Source organism: Marmota marmota, unplaced genomic scaffold (genome assembly GCF_001458135.2).
Source record: "Marmota marmota marmota unplaced genomic scaffold, marMar, whole genome shotgun sequence".
Taxonomy (NCBI): Eukaryota; Metazoa; Chordata; class Mammalia; order Rodentia; family Sciuridae; genus Marmota; species Marmota marmota.
The window spans coordinates 17,610,532-17,627,567 of record NW_026000005.1 but is presented as its reverse complement, the minus strand read 5'-3'; the positions used below and the strand labels follow the sequence as shown (position 1 = coordinate 17,627,567).

Here is a 17,036-nt window from a genome sequence, read left to right as displayed (position 1 = left end):
ACTGGAGTGAGATGGTATCTTAGGGTGGTTTTGATTTGCATTTCTCTGACTGCTAGAGATGGTGAGCATTTTTTCATGTACTTGTTGATTGATTTTATGTCCTCCTCTGAGAAGTGTCTGTTCAGGTAAAAGCAAAATTTTTGAAAAAATAGGATTGTATCAAACTAAAACTCTGCAAAGTAATAGAAATAATCAATAAAGAGAAAACACATCGAATGGGAGAAAATATTCACAAACCATACATCTGATAACAGTTAAAATCCAAAATACATTAAAGGACTCAGACAACTCTATAGCAGGAAAACAAATAATCTGATTTTAAAATACACAAAAGACTTGAATGAACATTTTCCAAAAGAGGACATATAAATGGCCAACAGATACATGAAAAAGTGTTCAACATCACTAATTATTAAAAAAATGCAAATTAAACCCAATGAGAGACTACCCCAAGCCTGTTAGAATAACTACTTTCAAAAAGACAAAAGATAAGTATGTTAATCAGCTTTAAATTTCTTGCAACAAAATACCTGGGATAATCCATTTCAAAGGAGAAAAGGTTTATTTTGTCATACAGTTTTGGAGGTTTCAGGTCATGATTGCTTGGCTCAGTTGCTTTGGGACAGTGGAAGTATGAGGTAGACAAGTTCTATTCCCCCCATGGTAGCCAGGAAGCAAAGAAAAAAGAAGAGGAGATGCCAGGGTCCTAATATCCCTCTTAAGGGCTTGCTTCCAATAACCTAACTTTCTTCCACTGGATGCCACCTCCTAAAGGCTCCACCATCTCCCAGTAGCACCTCAGGCTGAGACCTATACCTTCAACACATGGGACATTCAAGATCCAAGCTATAGCAATAAGGATTGATGGAAATGTGAAGAAACCTGTTCACTGTTGGTAGGAATTTCCATTATGGAAAACAGTGTGGAATTCTCTCAAAAAATTAAAAATAGAAGGACCATATGAACAAGCAATTCTACTTCTGGGTATATATCCAAAAAAAATGAAATCATTATATCAAACATACATATCTACAATTCCATGTTAACTGCAACATTTTCACAATACCCAAAATATGGAGCCAATGTAAGTACCCATCAATGGATGAATGGAAGAAGACCCCCCCAACACATGCACATACACAAAGAGAATGGAATACTACTCCGACTAGGAAATAAAAGGAAATCCTGTCATTTGCAACCATACAGATATATCTACAGAACATATCCTTATGTCAGGTGAAATAAGCCAGGCACAGAAAGAAAAATGCTGCAGGATTTCACTGGCATGTGGAATCTGAAAAATCTAACTTGTAGAAGCACAGAGTAGAATGGTGGTTGCCAGAGATATGTTTGTCAAAGGGTGAAAATTCAGTTGGACAGGATAAATAAGTTAAAGAGATCTATTGTTCAGCCTGTAGTTAATAACATTGTATACTTGAAAACTGCTAACAGAGTACTTCATGTTCTCACAACAAAAAATTCTAAGTATACAAGGTAAAGGATACATTAATGAGCTTGAATTAATCATACCATAACGTATACAGATATAAAAACATGCTGTGTACCATAAATATATACATTTTTTGCCAACTATACCTTAATAAAAAAAAAGTTGCCTCCAGAGAACAGATTTTGAACTTGTGATTCTCTTATCTAAAAGCACATCATTCAAATAGTATCAATCATAATAGTGTTTTTGAATATGAGGGGGAAAAAAGAAGCGTCTTGGTGTGGTAGCTACAGTTACGGGAAAGGTGTGTGGTTGTGGTTGTGCTGCCTTTGCAAAGTCAAAGCACAAACAGTGATCAGTTATTTCCTTCTCAGTACTAATGGACACTACCACTGCAGCCACACATTTGTAAACTTCCACAAACTGAGTGTAGATTTGGTCATTCACTAGATATTTTATGATGTTAGATATTATTTCCTGCTCACACAACTTTAAAAATTAGTTGAAGAAAGAACTTCTTTGGAAGACAACTTCCTGCCCATTTACAGCCAAGAAGGGAGTCTAACCCCCTTCCCCCCCAAAAAATTATTTACTGGCAAACCATTTTTTCTGAGATAAGACAAGGAACCATAAATATACTCCTTTTAATGTACTCATTGTTTAACTAGAGCTGCTAATATTGAACAACAATCACCATAAACTCTAATTGGTTGAGATGCATTAGAGTTGAGTGTGTTGAACCAAAATGCTCTAATATTTGCCTTATGGATTTCTGGAAGCATCTCATACCATGTATTACTATAGCTATAATCATTTTTAATCTAGATTACTCTTCCAGGAAATTTATTTTAGGCTCAGAAATTTAAATACTATACCCCCCAAAATATATAGTAAAACATAAAGGAAGACTTTACAAAATAATCATATAATAGAGTGTCTCACTCAGGACAATATATAAAAGAAGAGCAAACTCCAAACTGTATTACATCAAGAAACTTCCTACCAACCTCAATAAACATCTTTTTTAAAAATATTTTTTAAGTTGTAGTTGGACACAATACATTTATTTTTATGTGGTGCTGAGAATTGAACCCAGCGCCTTGCACATGCTAGTCAAGCCCTCTACCACATAGTCACAACTCCAGCCCCCCCTCAATAAATATCTTATTTTATCTCAAGTCTTGCAGCTGCCTAGCTCCATGAACTTCCATTAGCTCTCAATTACCCCTGATGATAATGGACTAGAACAAATAGCCAATTCACCAATTACTCTCATTTTGCCTAAATATCACAAATTTTCCTCAACCGCCTTTCTGAATACGTGCAATGAATCGATTAGTCTTTTTCTTTTCTTTACTATCAGCTATGGAGGGAATTAATACATAGAAATGATACAAAGATCAGAGGAAAGCAGAGAGAAAACGAGGAGTAAAAGAGGGTAACAAATAATTCTCCAACTGGATAATTAGATACTGAAGAATTAAGAATCACCCAGAAAATGGTGTCCACCCCATTCACTGAAATTTTAGTTCTCTTTCCATATTCTTAAGTCTAAGTCAAACCTTTTTAAAAGGCTCCAGTAACTACCCCACTCATATGTTTTTTGTTTCTAGGGGCAGATACTTTAAAATATTTTCGTCATTAAGTTCTCACTTTTTATAGATTGATCCTAAACCTCACTACTATGGCTTGAATATGAGGTGTGCCCAAAAAGTTCCTGTGTTAGTCTAGGAATATTCAGAGGTGAAATATTCATAGGTGAAATGATCAGATGTGAGAATGGTAACCTAATGAGTTTGAGTGGACAAAGTAGGTGATAACTATAGGGAGGTGTGTCATGGTTGGAGAAGGTGGGTCATGGGGGACATATTCTAGAAGGGTTCACCTTCCCTGTAATCTCATCCCCCTCTCTCTGCTCCCTGGCTATCTTGAGATGAGCAGCTTTCCTCTACCACCACATTTCCAACATGATGTTCTGCCTCACTTGGAGCCCAGAGCAATGGAGTTGGCCAACCATGGGCTGAAATTCAGGAACCATGAGCCAAAATGAACTTTTCCTCCTCTAAGCTGTTCTTTTCAGGTATTTTGGTCATAGCAACAAAAAACTAACGCAGAAATTGGTACCAGGAATGCTGGTCTTGCTGTGACTGCCCTGACCAAGTGGTTCAGAAGCTTTAGGAACTGACTGGGAGGGGTTTGTAAAAGTTCAGACATACAGGATAGAATGTTGGAAGCAAAATTTCATGGGTGTTTCTAGTGGGAGTTCAGAAGACCAGCATGCCAATGGTATGTATACAAATAAAGAATGTGCTAATGAGGTTTCAAATGAAAATGAGAATTCTGCTGGGAAATTGAACTAGAGGTTATTCATGTTACATTCTGGCACAAAGAACTTAAATTCAACCTTACACAAAGTCCCCATGTCCTGAAACTTTGTGTAAGGTTGAATTTAAAATAGCATTCAGGCAGTGGTAGGAATTTTGCTAGCAGCTTATAGCCAGGTTTACTGTAAGAATCAGGAGCAGAAAGCAGAGCTGAAGGATTTTAAACTTGGAATTTGGCCAGAAAAGTACATCTAAAATTGAGGCAAAAGAAGATATGGTTGTTGAAGAGACAACCACCACTAAAGAGAAGCTGAGTACTTTGCACAGTGACAATAGGAAAGATAGTTTAAGGGCATCTCAAGAATTTGCAAGGTCACACTCATTAGAGGCTTAGGGTGTAGAATGGAAAACTTCTTTAAGAATTCATGGGGTGGGGGAGATTCTGCTCACATAGCAGAGCCTCGGAAGTTGTTTCACTATGCTCAGCCACCCAGATACTCAAAAACTGCTGCAAACATGGTCCCAGGTGGGCCAGCTACTACACAAGCTGGCAACAAACCTTACCATTGTACATATGGAATTCATTTTGCAGGAATGCAAGATGTGAGAGTTAGAGGATCATGAAGGCTTCTAACAAGATTTCAAAGGAATGCCTGGGAAGCCAAGCAAAGTGTAACAGGGTCAGAATCTCTGTGGGTTGCCCTGATAAGGCAATGTATGAAGTTATGGTGGTGAATTCAAAGCTGGAATAGAGGTGTCAGAATGTGGACTGTCTGCTGAGGAAAGCTGCAGAAAGAGACAGACTAAGAGACCATGAGTGCTATAAACAACAAGACCAAAGGGGTGGGACTGCCTGAGTTCTTTGGAGAGCCTATCTCACTGCCATATATCCTAGATTCCAGATGTGGAACTACAGAACTTGTTTGCCCAATCAGGTTTAGTTCTTGTTTTGGTCCCATCCCTTTTTTCCATTCCTATATTCCTCCCTTTTGGATTAGGAATGTTTACTCTATGCCATTATATATTGGATGTATGTAACTTGCTTTTGATTTTTACAGGGGCTCACAGCCAAGAATTTGTCTTGAGCTTCAGAGGAGACTTTAGAGTTGGATTTTGGGGCACTGCTAGAACTGCTAAGACTATAAGGTTCTTAAAGATGGACTAAATGCATTCTGCATTGTGAGATGGACATGAACTTTGGGGGACCAGGAGCAAAATACTATAATCTGATATGAGGTATCTTCCCAAAGCTCCTGTGTTAATGTAGAAATCTTTAAATGTGAAATGGTTGGATTAAGAGAGTTGTAACCTAATCATTTTGAATGGACTAACTTAATAGTAACTGTAGGCAGATGGGGAGTGGCGGGAGGAGGTAGGCCTTTGTTGGCATGCCATAAAAGGGTTCACCTTCCCTACAGCCACTTCACCTTCTCTTTCTCTGCTTCCTGATCACCATGCGCTGAGCAGGTGATCTAACACTACCCTTGACCTTATCTTGGGCCCAGAGCAATGAAGTTGGCTGAACCAACATGGACTGAACCTTTGAAATCAGGAACCTTTTGCTCCTCTAATTTGTTTTTAGTCATAGTGATGACTAACATACTCACCAAAGGAAGAGAAGGAAAAAACAAAACCATAAGACCTGAGTGAATTAGGATATCTCCCTATTTGATATCTTCCTTCCCTTAAAATGCTCACAGTGAAATACTCAAAATGTTCTTCTGTTTCTTCACCATCCTGAACCCCATCTCCCAAACCTCACTTTAATATTAACTTGAAGCAACAGCCCGATCACCTTTGAAACTTCACTATACAAGAATAATGTCTTGCTCATAGCAGGATGCTAAGGATTAGCGATTGAAATGAACTAACTTAAAAACACTTTTCTATACACAGGCAAGAAAATTTAGTTATCAAGAAAGCATAGGTTCTTAGAAATGGGGAATAACTGTGTGCCATGATTACAATGTGTCTGCCAAAATTCCAAGTGTTGGAAACTTAGTCCCCAGACATATATGTTAATGATATTAGGAGGTGGGGCCTCCAAGAGGCAATTAGAATTACATAAGGTCATGAAGGTGGGACCTCACATTCTGGCATTAGTGGCTTTATAAGACAATAAAGAGGCCCAAATTCTGCACCATGTGATACACTCTACCATGTTATAATGAAGCAAAAAGTTACTCACTGGATGCTGGTACCACATTCTTGTACTTCCCAGCTTCCAGAACCATGAGATAAAGAAACTTCTATTGTTGGGGCGGGGGGGGGGGTGTTTTATTGTTGTTGTTGTTTTGTTTTGTTTTTTGGTACCAGAGAATGAACTCAGGGGCACTTAATCACTGAGCCACATCCCCATCCCTATTTTGTATTTTATTTAGAGATAGGGTCTCACTGAGTTGTTTAGCACTTTGCCATTGCTGAGGCTGGCTTTGAACTCGTGATCCTCCTATCTCAGCCTCCTGAGATAGGAGGATTATAGGTGTGCATCACCATGCCTGGCTAAGAAACTTCTATTCTTTATAAATTATCTAGTCCCAGGTATTTTGTTATAGCAACAGGAAAAAAACTAAAGATATTATCCACTGTTGCATAAAAGACAGATTCTAGCTTGCAATTCATAAACCATCACAAGCTGAAAAAAAAATTCCCAAGCTTCTAAGTATAACCTCATTCCAGAAAAGCAAAGCACTGAAACTGGCCATACTTTGTGAGATGGCAGCTCTACAGAATGGTTATCAGAGGGCCCTGCAACCAAAATGAATAACAATGGCCCAAGACAAAAAGTGTGAGTAGGATAACAGAAGCCTAAAAGAGAAAAACTGGTGATTCTTTGGGTCCTTAAGTCACCTCATGTCTTACTCAGTTCCTATTCAAAATAATTTATTTTGAAATAGCCCACTTCTGATCTATGCATGTTGTTTGATACTCTATCCTTAAGAATACATGAGTAAAGTACATAAAATGATCATAACCCTCCAGTTTCAACAACTTCCTCTCTAACATATTTAGCCTTTCCATTTCCTCTTTCAGATTCAACCAATCTGTGTAGTAATGAAAACATTCAAAGAATATTTTTTCATAATACTTTATACTTCACATTGAATTTAATCCTAGGAATACAGAAATGAAGATTACTTGGTTACTTGGTTGGTGGAAGGCAAGAGGTCTTTCCAAATGCTCCTCACCAAATCATGCACACTCAATAAGGCCCTTTCTGAACAGGAGGACAGAAACCCTACCAGGACTATTTGTGAAAAAGTATTGGTAGCTTCTGCCATGAACAGGAAAAGAATGAGTGGGATGTGGATGGAGAAATGAGTAACTCAACTGAGGGCCATTCAGTGCAGACTGCCTATTATGTTGTTGCTGCATATAGCAACAGCTGAGCCTCCTAATAATTCTCCACGTCAATGACTTTATCCTTTAAAAAATAAAAAATCCTGAAATATCACCACAGTACAATATTATACAAATTAGAGCAACTACTCCAGAATGCTGCTTGAGGTGGTGAAGCAATGGGGAAGAGTGTAAGTTTGACTTCCACCAGATCTAAGCATGTCTGTAGGGACAAAGGGAGCCCAGGCTTAGCGCCTGCAAAAAGACACCAAAGGTTCTGTCTTTCCTTCTGAGATATCTCCCAGCCCCTTTACCTGTCATAGTGGCTTTATTTTCATTTCAGCCAGAATTAACCCATGTGAAATTTAAGAGAGTAAACTCAGAAAATGTGACTTGGCCAAACCCCTCATTTACCTTTCCTGCCATCTTCCATCTGAGCCCTCTCTTCTGAGCCTGCTCTCCACAGCAAGGGCTCATTCAGAACACTGATGCAGAATGCAACATGAATGTTGTAAAAAGTAGCTTTCTGATCCTTCAATAGACTATAGGGAAAAAAGGAGATAATCAAAGGTACAATAAACCAAATAAACTATTCCCAGACAGCAAGAACTTTGATGGCTGCTGGTCTCTTTCTCCTTTATGTGGAAATTTTCATGAGTTAAAAATGTGATTAATAAAACTACAAACATCCCTTTCCCCCCAAGATGTGTCTGGTAGGAGCAAGAGGGCTCCCCAAAAAACCAATAAACTGCTGTATTATAATTCCACCTCACCATTTGTCCTTTGTAGCTCAATAAGTCTAGCCACTGGCAGCTATAAAGTGAAAATTAGATTAATATCTGTAAACATACATCATTTTTCCTAAACTTACAAAGAAATGAAATGTATCAAAGTATAAAGCATAGTAGGAAAATGAGGTCTCGTTACACAATAAACTTTTAAGAAAAACAAGGCTGTTATTTCATTGTTTTTGACCCCTTAATTCTCACATAAAGTCATCAAATGTAAAAGAACCCAAACATCTTTCTCTCAAGATGTTTCACCAAAAAGCTTGACTGCCAAACATCTGAGGTTGAGTTCAATCAGCATTTGCATGTATTCTATTGTGTGAAGAACAGATCTGTTTAAATAGTGTTTCTAATGACCAAAATTGTGTGATTTCTTACAGCAATATAGTAACTGAAAATTCTCCTTGGCTGTTTTCAAAAGCATCTATTTAAAGTGGGAGGCTGGGATATGTGGTAAGTCTTCTCTGCTAAAAACGCCACTATCTTCTCTTACTAAAGTATGATCTATTTTAAAGATCCCAAATGACACATATTCCACTTCAGACTACTTCAATTATTTGTAGGTTGTCCATATTTTTTACAGGGCTTTAGTATTTATTTTGAAAGTTATATGACTAATTGTAATTTGCACAAATTACTGCACACTCTTCCATTCAGAATTACCCCATGAAAACGAGTTCCTCTTCCCTCCCACTAAACACTAGTGAGATATCTGTGTACTACAGGAGAAACAAATGGCAGGAGAACAAACTTAGGCAATGTTTAATACAATAAATGGGTTGTTCTTAAGCATATTAGGCTTTCTTTTCTCTTTTCCTTTCCATGATACTATAACCTCAAGAGCAAAGATTAGATGATCCAAGCCAAAGAAAGAGAAACAAAAATAGAAGAGGCACAAGAAGAAAGACTTCTGTGTCACTTCATTTGATTCACTTCACATCCCCTCTACCTAACCTCCTGAAGCTCCTAAAAGCTGAAAAGAGAAGGGGAAGGAGTTTTTGCTGAGGATTCCAATGAGTCACTGTGAGTCACAGAACTGGGCCAGACCACCCCTGCTGGGTCTACTAATAACAGAGCTGCAGTCACTGCCAAGTGAAGACGGGAGCTGTTACAGCTTGGATCTGGAATGTCCTCCGAAGTCTCATGTGTTAAAGGCTTGGTCTCTGATGCAGCAATGTCCAGAGGTAGAATATTTAAGAAATGATTGGATCATGAGGGTTCTCACCTCATCAGTGAACTAATCCATTTGATGGGTTAATAATCAGAATGGATCACTAAGGGCTGGTGGAAACTGTAAGCAGGTGAGGCATGGCTGGAGCAAGTGAGACATTGAGCATACCCTTGGGAACTCTATATCTTATCCCTGTCCCCCCATATAAAGCCCACACACACACTCTTTCTGCTGGATGAACTGAGCAGACTTCTTCTGCTGTGCCATTCTACCATGATGTTCTTTCTCACCTCAGGTCCAAAAGCAATGGACCCTGCCAATCATAAACAGAAACCTCTGGAACTGTGATTTCCTCCTCTAGGTTGTGTATGGCAGATATTTTGGTCACAGCAATGAAAAGCTGAATCACAGAGCTTTTCTTGCCACCAAACACAGTGAAAGAGTAGAAGTTTCTTCCTCTGCTGTTAAGGAACATGGTACCTTGTCACCTAGGAGGTGGCACTTCCTTCTGGAGTGTTTATAAGACTGCTAATGTATGTGTATAGGACAAAAACTAAGATGTGGAGTGAATCCCAGAGGGCGGCCAAGTTGGAGTAGGAATCTATGCTGTCTGTGAAGTTGGATTACAGCAACTACCCGGGGGTTCCAACCACAGTAACAGGACATCTGACTGGAAATTAGAGCTGCCTGATTGGACTGGTTGTCTCCAAATCACTCCAAAAGGGAAGATTGCCTATATCAAACTCAAAAATAAAGTTTCAGGAGAGCTCTTTGCCCAGGTACAGTAGAGCAATATCCTGGTATTGCTGTGGAAACAGTGACAGATTCTAGCTGCTACTTTGTAATTCGGATCCAGGAATGGTACTAGGTGAAGTGCGTTCATTGGCACTGGATTCACAGATCTGGGAGATGACTTTGATGTTAATGTCTCCTTACAAGATTACTTCAAGTAGATAAAGCAGGAATCTTGAGATTTCTAAAGAATCTCAGGAAACAGACACTCGTCCCAAGTTGGCTTTAGGTTTCAAGGATGGACAGACCACCAAATTGAGTATCAGGAACATTACAATCAAGAAAGGAGGTGGTTTTAAGCCCAGGACTGCAGGAGCTGGGGGTCTAAGCTTACTTTCTCCTCCTCCTGGAGGCAAAGTCACTATTCTGCCACCATCTTCCTCAGTTGCCATCAGTAATCATGTCACCCCACCACCCATTCCAAAATCCAACCATGAAGGTATAATTCAGATGTTCTCATGGATTTGGATTCTCCTGCACCTGTCACAACACCAGCACCAGCTTCAGTTTCGGCAAGCAATGGATTATAGGGAGATTTTACTACTGAATCTAGCTCTGTTCCAAACCAGGCACCACAGCCACCCAACTGGGTCCAGTTTTGAATAGCATTGACAAGACAGCAAGGACAGACTTGAAGAATAAAAACGACATTGAGAGCACTAACCTGTGAGGGAGTTTAGAAACCCCTTCCCTCCCCCAAACCAAAATTAATGTACAATCTTTTTCATAGCTTTTCCATTATATTCAAGCAGATTTATGTCACTCTCCTATATCGTTACTTGCTAAACAGCCAAGAGAGTATCTGTTATTTCCTGGTGATTAGCAATTCAGGAGAACAGTAGATCTTACCATACTTGTGGCTTTCTATGCGGGGTTCAAAAGACCAGTATCTTTTTGAGGAGAAATGACCTCTAATCTGTAATTTTTTTCTCCATCTTTTAAATTCTTGAACTTATTTCAGAATCATCTCATGATCCTCGTGTCCCTCTTTGTGAAACCCTATTTAACAATTTCAGGGAAGACAAAGCCTTGAAACTTTCTTTTCCACTAACCCGAGACTCTAAAAATGGAAAGGCCAACCTCAGTGTTTACAAATTCAGAATTTTAATAAGGGTAAGTTTGGAGAAAGATGGATGTCCTGGGTCTCTTCTGTATAGCCTCCTTCAGGGTTGTCTTATTCAATGAACGTCCAGCGCTAGGTGCACCTCCATCACCCTCTGTGTGTTTACACCTCTTTTCCTGTGAAAAGTTGTATTGGTGGCACCACTGCTGTTGTGTTTATTGAATAGTTCAATATCTTTGAACAGTGGATGTTTCTGGAATGAAGGAAGTTCAAGGGGCTGTGCTTTCCAAGCCCTATTCTGTAGAAGTGTTTAATTTCTTGAAGCTCCATCTCATTGCTACATTTGAAACACAGCGTTAATTTGTTCACCCCTTTATTTGACCTAATTTGAAAAGTAGTGTTTTAAACCTGATCCATAGAACAAAGAGGTTAAAAGCACTTAACTCTCATTCAGTATCCACATTGTCTTGCTGCCTGGGTATATGACCCCTTTCCACGAACATTTCTTTTTTAATCTATCCATCTAGCTCTTCAATAGAAAGCTGATATTACATATATTTTATGAAGGAAGTTGGAGAATCACAGCTTTACTTATGAAAGGTTTTGTTTAGATTTTGACACCTGCCAGCTAGGGTATCTTAAAAGCTAGGGTATCTTAAAAGCAAGTTGCTCTCCCATCACTTTCCTTTTCCTCTGCCCTGCCATTCCTTTTACAATGCTATGAAGACAGTTCGCCTCCTCAGATGAACGGGCACTACCTATTTTGTTTGTTAATGGGCAATTTTGAGAATTAAATGGGAGGATATAATTTCTTCCCTTAGCACCTATTTGGATATGTACATTCTGGCTGAAGGGAAATCCTTATGTTTAGTTTCAAAATATATTGTTTCTCCTGGATTTCATTCTTAACTTTTTCTAACTTTGAGTCCATGTTTCTCATTGCCTCCCCCTCCAGGCAGCTCTATTCTTACAGAGCCATGGCAGGACATTTTAAAATTCCAACAAAAAACACTAAAAAGAAAATCTGTAGAATCACTAGTTTTCATCTTGTTTCTATTTATGGCAAGTGATAGTGGGCTTTTATTTAATGATTAGAAAGGGAAACTCCAAATGAATATATTTAAATTAAAGAGACAATTTATTAAAGTATCAAATAAATTATAATTTGAGTTTGAAAGCTTATAACAAAAAATGTAAGGGTGAATGGCTATGAAAGGCCAACATAGGGGGAAAATTACACAAAGAGATGAAGAATAACATGGAAAGGTTCTAAGAGAACAGACTAAGATAGGGAAACCAAAAAATCTCTTAGTTTGCTTAGGAGAAATAAAATGGCAATACAAAATCCCCAAACAGATTCATTCCAGGCCTAACACATTCCATCATTCTCTGTCCATATTGCCACCTATTTCTGAGTTTCCACTGTAGGATCTCACCTCTCCCACAGGGATGGTTTGGGAGCTCTAGAGCATTGCTGCCCTGTTACTGGAGCTACTCATATATTCTTTACAGGTTTTTTTTTTAAAAATAAGCCTCCTGAAGTTTGACAAGTTATTTGCTGACATGCCATGAATAGTAAGTACACATATGGATGAGAGGGAAAATAGGACCATACAAGGCAAATTGAAAGCCATAACTGTTAAAATAGTTTGAATAGAAGGAAAGATGGACCTTCATTCAGAATACATTTGGAGTTGTTAGCTACAGTCCCTGAAACAAAATACCTGAGATAATTAACTTATTAAGAGTAAAGACATATTTTGTGCTTATAGTTTTGGAAGGTCCACTCCAAGATTAGGTGGACCCATTGTTTTGGACTTTCTGGTAGGGATGCTGAATGACAATGGCAGAGAACACGAGGCAGACCAACCTCTCATATCATCCGCCAGAAAGCAAAAGGGAAAAGGAAGGAACCAAGGTTCACAATTACCTTCAAGGGCATAACACAATGATCTAAGGACCTCTTACAAAACCTCTCCTCCTAAGGGTCCATAGCCCCTCCCAATTTGGGAGATATGCAGTGTCCAACATTAGCAGTGTTCTAGAAGAAAAGATAGATATGCTAGGAAGGGAGTGACTTTAAATATTATTGAACTAAAAAACATGTAGACAAAGCAGGCCATCAGTTAAAAGAAAGATCAAAATGAGAAGATGTCAATGACAAAGGTGTGGGAAGGTTTGACAGGAGTCTCAGATGACAAAAAGGAGGGCGAGTGAGCTAGTACGTGAAGAAAAGCTGTAGTTAAAGTACAATTAGTAGACAGTTAATATTTGTGATAGATGTCCTTGGGCTTTTGGAGGTACATACTTTAGAAAATGTGGGTACAGGATTTCCCTTTGGCTGTGAGTGGCTAAAACAAACGAGCCTTACATTCTTAATGTCATATTTATTATTTGACAGAATTATAAATCACCACATTGCAGACCTTAAGTTTATTCCCAAGTACTAGATATTGAAATTTATAAGTCAGGGAAATCTAAGAGTTTACTACACTCACTTGAGAAGAAATTTCTTCCCAGAAGCTGAATATCAGTGACTGATTAAGCAATCCATGGGCTAGAACTAACTAAGCCACCTCATCCAAAATTCAAGCTGATTCTTTTTTTTTTTTAAAAGAGAGAGAGAGAGAGAATTTCTTTTTAATATTTATTTTTTTAGTTATCGGCGGACACAATATCTTTGTTTGTATGTGGTGCTGAGAATCGAACCTGGGCCGCACGCATGCCAGACGAGCGCGCCACATCCCCAGCCCAAGCTGATTCTTTTTTAAAGCTAACCAAATGTTTTTGGGTTTGTAGTTTTAGTTTTTTGTTTGATTGTTTGTTTACTTATTTGTTTGGTACTGGGGATTGAACCCAAGGGTGCTTTATCATTGAGATATATTCCAAGTCCTTTTTATTTTTATTTGGGGACAGTGTCTTGCCAAGTTGCAGAGGCTGGCCTCAAACTTGTGATTCAGATTTCCTGGTCACCGGGGTTACCACCCCAACTAGCTATCCAATTTTTAAAACTTTCCCAACATACTTCCATAGTATATAAATAAATCCTCCGCAACCCTGAATAATTTGTTGCATATTTTTTACCTTATCATTCAAATAAGCACATATCCGTTTCTAAATACTATTAACATTTTAATTATGGAAAACTGCATGTATTGATAAGTTGATTATTAAGAATTATATCACCATCATTATTCAGAAAAAAAACATCAAGTCAAGAGGTTTTCTTTTTTAAAAACGTTTTATTGTTTCTTTTTGGTTATACATGATAATAGAATGCATTTTGATATATCATACATACATGAAGTATAACTTCCCATTTTTGTGGTTGTATATGATGTCAAGTTACACTAGTCATGTATTCATATAAGAACATAGGAAAGTTATGTCCAATTCATTGTGCTGTGTTTCCTATTCCCTTCCTCTTTTCCTTGCCTTCACCCCTCTTTGTCTAATCCAGTGGACTTCTATTTTTCCCTTCTTATTGTGATTTAACATTATCTCTGTCTCCCACCCTTTTGTTGTGAACAAGCATATGCATATCAGAGAGAATATTCAGCCTTTGTTTTGGGGGGATTGGATTATTTCACTTAGCATGATAGTCTTCAGTTCCATCCATTTGCCAGCAAATGCCATAATTTCATTAAGTCAAGAGTTATTCTTAATCTTTTTGTTACTCTTTCCATCTTGAAAACAATTAAAATATCAGACCACATTTTTTAAAACTTTTTTTAGTTGTAGATGAACACAATATCTTTATTTGTTTATTTATTTTTATGTGGTGCTGAGAATCAAATCAAGGGCTTCACACCTGCAATGCAAGCACTCTACCACTGCACTATAGTCCCAGCCTTCAAACCACATTTTATGATGGGCTGACTGCCTAATTTATTCAACAAATTGGTATGAAAACCAGTGTTGAAATCTGTATTCCCATCATATATTCTATGTTCAATTATTTCCTAATTATTATGGAAACCCTAAATATTTAATCTATACAGTCTCCAAGTTTTCAATCAACCATTTAAGTCCTCAGAATGCAATGAATACCTTCCTACTCATGACTCTCACGGTGAAAAGGGTGTTTAACTGGGCAGCTCCCTGGCCCAGCTGACAGGCAGGCCTACAGAGTACTTGAGAGCAAGGCTCTGGAGCAGGTCCTAGCTCTGAGACTTCACTTCTTTAAATCACTATAGTCCTCTGCACTTCAGTTTCCTGAAAAAGTGTCAATAATAACAACATTGCTCATGCATTTGTGAGGGTTAAATAGGGCAATATGTGTAAAAGACTTAATACAATATGTGGCAGAGCAAGAATTATATGTCAGAGTAAGGACTATATAACTGTTGTTATTTGAATTTATTACAATACAAATTAACTCAAACCTAAAGGCGAATCCTATCAAAGCTTCGGTCAATGTCAATGAAGTTTCGCCTGAAAAAAGGATTGTGTCTTGTGATATAACTGCTTTCAATTCCCCAGCCATGAAGAATTCATCATGTTTGTCTCTCTCTGTGACCACAATTCTGCTGGTTAGGGTGCTTTCCTTAAATAACACAGCCCAAATGCAAAGGGAAAAATTGTAGAAACATAAGACACATGAGATTGCATAACTAGTGTTAAATTGTGAGATGCCAGTTATAAGATTTGTAAATATTCTGATAAGACAATCAGTATGGACCGGAAAAATCAGTGGATATTTTGTGAAAGATATACAGTTTCTTTTGGACCTTAAACTTGAAGAAGTGCATTTCAGGTGGGAGAGAGACCGTGGTAGAGGTAAGGAGGTGGGAAGAGTGGGGTAAACACAGGAATTAAGGAATGAAAACAGGTCTTAGTGGGTAAGTACAGGTATGTTTCTCCAAGCATAAGGTAAAGAAATACTTATTCATTTATTAAAACTTTATTATATATCTTTAATTTTTATTTGTTTAATTTGTCTTTATTAAAAGCTTATAAATATCAAAATTAAATGTAAGTGCATTTTTTGCATATCAATATTTATAATCAAGTCATAGATTCTTACCACAGCTAGCAATTTTTCACCCCCAAACTTTGAAAAAGACCTTAATTAATAAAGGTGCTCCTGTTTCTATTTAACAGGTTCCATGCCATTATAAGCAATACTCAACAACTGGTAAGATGCCTGAAATTGCCTGAGTGGTTTGCTATTTTTTAATATAAACAAGATTTTCAGAAGAAATACACTCACTAGATACTAAAGGCATAAATAGGCCTCCAATTTCATTTCCATAACCTTTCTCATTGAGCTGGGAAATTAAACTGCTCATAAATCAAAATATGAAGGGCTTTTGTGCTTTGGTTTTCGGAGAATATTAGATTGGCTTGCAAATAATGCTGAATATTTGCCCACTTTTAGAAAACAGCTGCAATAAATTTTCAGAAAATATGCCAATTTATTCCACCCTGAGTTCTATATATATCCTACAAGTCACAAGCCTATATAGCAGGTGTGTCTCTTTACACTAGACACTGTCTTAACAACTGCAATAATTTGAATAAGCAAAAACCTATATGAGCAACCTTAGAGATTTTTTCATATTTTATTGCATACTTGCTCTATTTTGCAATTGTTCCATTAATTTCAATTGTTTCACTTAACGAAATGTCATAGTAAAATAAAGCAGCCTTTTGGTTAAGAAAAAAGAAGAGGATTCTATTTCAGGAACAAAAAGAAATAGTAACAATTTCCAATTCCAAGAAAGAAATTTGTCTTCCTCAGGAACTCTGTCCCCTGCCTATCTCTGATTTAGCATCTCATACTATATTGTAGTGGCCAGTTTCCTCATGTTTCACAAACCTCTCAACATCAAAAGCACTAGAAAGAAAGATGATATAAGTGAGTCTTCCAAGGACCATTCTGAGACAGTATGGGATCACACAGTTGTCTCTGTGGCACTACTTTGTAGGAGTAGCTGCATTATTTTAAACAGCATTGCCCTTAATGTATTACATTCAAAACCATAATCGAGGGACCACTGAGAAATATTGAGTTCAGAGCCAAAAAAGCCAACAGAAAAATAAGGACCCAGTTGTTAGTTGACTTTGTGCCAAGAAATGGTATATATTATCTTAATTAATTAGACAA

General features: G+C 37.7%; 1 protein-coding gene and 1 pseudogene across 3 annotated transcripts in view; one reads left to right on the top strand and one right to left on the bottom strand.

Annotated features, from left to right (window-relative positions):
• The window catches only part of Plcl1 (phospholipase C like 1 (inactive)), a 352,546-nt gene that overhangs the window by 227,682 nt on the left and 107,828 nt on the right, over positions 1 to 17,036 (bottom strand). The window lies entirely within an intron of this gene.
• Positions 9,645 to 11,131, top strand: LOC107138357 (annotated as a pseudogene).